Source organism: Microtus ochrogaster, chromosome 24 (genome assembly GCF_000317375.1).
Source record: "Microtus ochrogaster isolate Prairie Vole_2 chromosome 24, MicOch1.0, whole genome shotgun sequence".
Lineage (NCBI taxonomy): Eukaryota > Metazoa > Chordata > Mammalia > Rodentia > Cricetidae > Microtus > Microtus ochrogaster.
In genome coordinates, this window is record NC_022024.1 from 33,313,206 (window position 1) to 33,319,618 (window position 6,413).

A 6,413-nucleotide genomic window follows, 5' to 3' on the forward strand; every position below is an offset into this window, starting at 1 on the left:
CAGAGTCTGCCTATGAGGAAAAAACAGGTAGTTTATGTCTTTCTGAGCTTGATCTTTAAATAATAAAGTCGAGCATTAAAACATAGGTATCCAAGTCTCAAGCTATGACTTTTTAAGAAAAAATACATTTAAACTAGATAAATAGTACTAAGGATGTTCAATAGTTATGTTAGTGTATGGATGAAGTGTGGAAGTCTAGTATTGGAGGTTTGCATCACATGACATGTTATTGTGCTGGGAAAACAAAGGGCAGCCACAAGACAAATACCGAGAACAAAGACCATGGATGTTTAGAAAAAGGCCACCTTATGAATGAACTCATTGCATTTCAGATAATTTAGACTTTGGTTAGCCTCTGCCGTGTTTCGATCTGGTCTTTGGAAGGGTCTGGAGGAGTTACCACAAGCTGGTATTGCATTAGGTCTTGAAGCACACACTGACTTCCAGGCTGGAACTCAGCAAAGGCTGTCGCATATATGGGCAACAGTGTGAGAAGTGGGAATGGGGAGTTCCAAGGGTTGGGGTGACATGGCAATGAGGCTGTTGCCATGGACACAGTGTGTTAGTTGTGGGGTCCCTTTGGTCTCTCCCCCCAATTGACAGCTTCCTGGGACAACTGGAGGACAGTCTCAGTCCCTCATGTTTGCCTTGTGCATGAAGATCTGATCATTAATTAAACATGTGATGAGCCCTGGGAACAACATAGAACTTCTCAACACACTGCAGTAATGGACCTTGTTAGCCAGGGGTTTCTGGAGAACAGAACCAGTGAGATGAATACAGACTAAGAGGGGCTGCGCTGGATTGGCCTACATGCTACAGGCTCAGTAGTTCAACAACAGCACTTGAGAAGCTCAGAGCCCACTGGGCTAGATGCAACCTTCAGTCTGGTCCTGAAAGCTGCAGGGTTCCAGAGAGCTGCTGGTCTTCTGTCCCCATTGGAAGACTGGAGAAGTTAGATTTTGATGTTAATGATGGCAATGGGGGCATCTACAGAATAGGTGTATTCACAAACGGGAAGCAAAGACAAGCAGGCAAGGCAACAAGGGTTTGTTTCTCCAGGACCTGGGCTGCCACTGGAAGGGGTCCCCATTGCTGTGAAGGGTCTTGTTCCCTCAGACAACCTCTCCTGGCAATGCCCTCAGAGGCCCCCACAGAGATGTGTCCCTACAGACTCCAGAGCCCATGAGGCTGATGAGCAAGAGTTACCTTAACACAGACTCAGGTTATGTTTAACCCAGGTGAGTTTCAGCAGCCCTGGGTTGAGATGAGCGCTGACGGGTCACTACACAGTGTTCCCAGCTATTCCGTTTTGAAAAACTCAATTGCAATGCTTACATATTGGGAAATAGATTGTTATGGAAAAGCGAAAGTATTCTACATGATAATGCTGTAAAAGGTGAGGTGAAAAGGTTTATTTCCATGATGCCCTGAGCGTATACACTCAGAGGGGCACACACACTAAATAAATAGCAGGGAAATTTAAGAAAAAAAGACAATAGTAACATGTAATGACATTTGAGTAAGTATCGAGGGGCTGTGACCTAGCTAAGTTAACACATAGAATTAACCCTATCACCAACGGCTCTCAAAGGTACCCTCCCTAAAAATGGATAATAAAAATAATAAATGTAATAAAATAAGATAATCAGGACAATAATAATCTTTTCCAAGTTACCAAAAAGACATCTCAAGCGAATGGCCCGTGTTTTCCGATTTTAAGCTTCCATTCTCACATTTTTTTCTCAGCCCTTTGCTCCCTCTCTTATTGCTGCTCGGCTGTTGCCAGAAGGGAGCCCTCTGTGGCCCTGGCTCAGGTTAGTCAGGCCCTTAACACTTTACAAGGGTGCTGCTTACTGGTGACAGTGGTTTGAGATTTTTTCCCCTGTGGAAGGAAATAAATATGCATAAAGCACCCACACTTCACACCGCTCAGACACATGCACCCAGTTAAACAGCTGCGCTAAGTTTTTCTAGACAAGGTGACGCGTGTTCGTTCTCTCGCAGCACACAAGACTAACTAACAAAAAAAAAAAAAATCAGTAGCCCTCCTTTATACAAATCATAAACAGGCCGAGAAAGAAATCAGAGAAACATCACCGTTCACAATAGCCACAAATAACATAAAATATCTTGGGGTAACTCTAACCAAACAGGTGAAAGACCTGTATGATAAGAACTTTAAGTCTTTGAAGAAAGAAATTAAGAAGACACCAGACAATGGAAAGCTCTCCCATGCTCTTGGATAGGTAGGATCAACATGATAAAAATGGCAGTCCTACCAAAAGCAATCTGCAGATTCAATGCAATCCCCATCAAATCTTCATAGCTTCCACAGATTCCCCTTCCTCAGCAACCTCATCTGTTGCTTGTTCCCAGAATGGCATATTCATAGCTAAGTCCTTACTGTTTATCCACACATCCTTAGCTCTGAGTATACTGCTAGGTGTTTAATGGCTGTTCAATGGAACTGGTCAATTAATAAATATACTACCACTACCACGATGGAGTGCGTATTATATCCAATTCATTACTTCATCTTATTTTAATGCCCTCATTTAATTCTCATGTACTTTAATGGAATATTCTATATTCATTTTCACTTAGAAAGGGCTTAGCGCAGTTCTAGGAATCTGTACTCTTGAAGAAGTTGAGGGACTCATGAAGAGAGGTAGGAGAAGTTAAGTGCTTTCGCTAATGTGTAGAGAGTAAATCACAGACCCCAGATTTAATCTAGCTTCTTCCTCTGGTTCCGACGGACTTTTTCTCACAGTGGGCTGCATTTACTAAAACAAAGCACTCAGAGCACCACAGTTAGGCAATCGCTTTCCAGAAGGAAGAAGTGCAAGAGCCCAAACCAAAAGCTCAGAGTTGACGTTCAACTTGGACGAGAAAGCACTTATGCTTTTCTGGTAAGAATAAAGGCTGGGCTTCCTGCAGTGTAACCTTCTTGGAGCTTTAGGTGTGGGGAGCTGCAGTAAGCAACTCAGATGCTAAGCGGCACTCTGCTGACCCTCAATGTGACTTAGACAAGCTTTTTTTTCAGACACGTGGGCCTACTTGGTGACTACCCCACTTCTCAGAAAGCTAGGCTCAGGAAAGCACCCTCTTTGTTTTGCTGTCCGGATTTCCTAAGGCTAAGGAATCCAGGTATTCTTTGTGGTCCCTCTGCACCCTAACTCCATCCTGTCTTGCTCTCCTTGTCTAATGACTACTTGCTGAACTGGCTCCCTTGAATCAACCCTGGCTTCACATCCCTGATTCTTCACAAGGAAAATGGTGACTTCAGATTTGGATCTTGCTGGAGTGAGAGTCCTGCCAACCCAACTGGCAGGCTCTCTTCCCACTTTGGCTCCCATCAAGGTAGTGATCCCACATCCTGGCCTTGGCGAGCTCCTCCGCAAGGTGCCAGGGTTGTTAATCTCACTCCACTGGTTGGCAAAACAAGAGACATCCCCAGATGATTGTAGTATTTAGGCAGTTGGGAGGACCCTGAGGCTTCTAAGAGAGGACCTTGGTTCCTACCAAGGGGCTTTTGAGGTCAAACCTCCTGACATCTGGCCTCTCCCAAATCTCTAACCCCTGGGGATTTTGCAGATAATGCCAATGAAATCATGGTTTGCCAGGTGCTGCCCTTAGAGCAACCAAGCTACTCTTATGACCCAATATAAAACAAGCCTGACTCAAAACCCAAAGGCCCCAGGGGCTGAATGGAATCTTCCCAGTGGGAGGAATAAGCCCAGGACAGATGTTAAATGATGTCACAAAGTACTCTAACGATAGTCATCAGTGTTCAGCACCAATGGCCAGCCCCATGCATTCTGGCAAAAGATAACGTTTCCACCGGGTCTCTACCGAACCCTGGAGGAATATTTCAGGGGCACCCGTGTCACAAGCATGCCAATGCTAACACTGTATTTATCCTACCCTGGGGAATTCTTATGAAGGGGAAACCATGACTTCAGTCGCTTGTTGGAGGAGGCAGCCCATGGCTGGGGCAGTCCTATCACTCCTGGGGTCGCCCCCAAAGGAGAGAAAACTCTGACAGCTATTAAACTACACAACTTGGAGAATCACTTGATGTAGCTCAGGGTCATGCAAGTTAGTTCAGTCCATAAAGTGCACAGGAAAGGGCAAACCTGGCTTCATGGGTGCCTGGCGCTACCACAGGGCACGGACCTCTCTCTGGCGCTCTTAAACAAATGTTATGTGACAAAATCATGCGTGTGGCATGACCATGTTAACACGTTTTATAGTCCGGGAACCCAATGGGATTAGGTCTACGGGAATCGTGTAAAGCAGCTGAATATGTTTTCCAGATGTTCACGGTGCTATAACTCTTTGCTGCGAGCAAAGGAGAAGTTTTTGCCTGGGCCGGGAAGCTTGACTTCAGAAATCGAGTCAGGGACACACTTGAGATTTGATAGATTTGAGATGATAAGGCTAAGTCTCATTCTTTCGGTTAAGCCAGTGTAATTTTTTTTTTTAAAAAAAAACCAAGCCAAACAATGTGAGGAGGGTACTGAGAAAAATAGAGATGAGGAAGAAGAGAAGGGAGAAATAAGCAGTCAAGAAAGTACAAGGGGTCTGAAGTCTCCATCTTGGGTAGTTGTAGCCCATCTGAGCCTTGTAGCAATGCATTCCCTTTTCGGGCCAAACTCGGTGTCATTTTCAGGGAGACTTAGGGGACATGCAGATTCAGACTGGTCCTCTCGGTGGTGCCACTGAGTGACCGGCCCATGTGAGAGCGAACTGTTTAAGGGATTACACCTTCAGAAACAGGTGCATTGATTTATTGCTTAAATTTTCGACTCTTGTCCGTTACTTGTAAGCAGCTTCTAATGAGTTCCTCTAAAAAGAACTATGTTTTTATTAGGTAATTACGCTTCTGCTTAAAAAATAACAAAGTAACTCCCCCCTTCGTATGAGGCCGTTTCTATGAAACGTTAACTCTTAGCATTTTTGCTCGTGTGCCAATATGCAGGTGGCAAAACATGCTTGATTTGTCTTACAAAAGAAAAGTGCAGAGTATATTTGGAGCCGAGATGGTGCGGCTTGTAAAATGAGGCTCAAACAAGAACATCTGAGTTCACATCCCTGGTACCCACATGACGAGCCAGACAGGTGGCGCGTTCCTTTCATCCTGAAGCTGGGGAGGGAGAGATGGGAGGGTTCCTGAGGAAAGCTAGAAGCTGGACCTGTGATTTCCACATTCGGTGAGAGACCCTGCCTTAAAAAATAAAGAGATCAAGGAAAGTACCTGATACCGACCTTAGGCCTATACACACGTGTGCATGTGTGTGCATGCACACACACACACACAGAAACACACACACAGAAACACACACACGAATGCTTACAGCCCACAACGTGCAGATTTCTAGACCACAGAGACCTCCTTCAAAATGTTCTTTGTTCCAGAGTGTGATGTTTTGAATTCCATCAGCCTCTCTGTTGGTGACACGGTCGAACTGGGGCCGCATCCCAAGCCCTTTGCTGCTAAGTTTGATGGAGAATTGTAAGCGAACACAAGGCTTTGTGTACCTCACCTACTGTTCAGCCACATTGGACTATTAACTGGACTGCAGCTATGCGGTGCTGCCTGCGTCCTTAGCTCTTGCTCGAGGATTTTCATCTCCTCATGGCCTCCAGCTCTTTGCATGGCAAGCCTGACGTATTTGTTGAGCAGGCTTCATCAAGCCTCCTGTTCTCTCTTCTGTGACATGCCTGAGACATGCCACATATACTACAGAAGCTAGACATGATGGCTTATTCCTGTGAACTCCTGTATCACTTTGTCGTTGTCTGTGCCTTGTCTTTTTTGCATGCATGTGTGCAAATATGCATATATTCATTTATACATTTACCCATGGTTTCATTCACAAAACAGTTACTATTCATAATATACAACATGCCAAGAACTAGATAAACAGTAAAAAAATACACATTATTTTCCCTCTATAAAACTTTCTATACAGGGCAGGACTCATACTAAAGACTGGATCTGTATCAGCAGAGATGCACACCTTGGGAAATGGCTATTGTTAGTTTTAATATTTACTTATGTTTTTAAGCAAGATAACAAAGGAACCTCAGAGTCTGACCTGTTCCTTGGGAACCAATGACACGGAGGCAAAGATACTATTTACTTACATTTCCTATGTGCAGTTCTCGGTATCCCCTGTTGACGTTGTCCCTGCCAGTTCCAAGAAGAGTGTGGGTCGGGTTCCTTTCCGTCAGGAATGCGTCATGGCTGACCTCTTGGTTCACTCAGTGAGGCATCATTCCCGGCCGCATCACATCATGTTTCTGGGGTCATCCTACATACCGGACACGGCTAGATACTGAGGGTCCCATGAGAATCAGGACAGCATCACCAATTTCACTCTGCTTACAGTCTAGGAAGTGTGTCT

At 44.8% G+C, this 6,413-nt stretch overlaps 1 protein-coding gene across 1 annotated transcript in view; it reads right to left on the bottom strand.

Moving 5' to 3' along the window:
- Nucleotides 1–6,175, bottom strand: part of Igf1 (insulin like growth factor 1) — an 87,680-nt gene extending 81,505 nt beyond the window's left edge. The window contains exon 1 of the mRNA XM_013350346.2: nucleotides 6,154–6,175. The gene's annotated coding sequence lies outside the window, so the exon portion shown is untranslated. The remainder of the gene's footprint in view (nucleotides 1–6,153) is intronic.
- Between the last annotated feature and the right edge of the window lie 238 nt (nucleotides 6,176–6,413).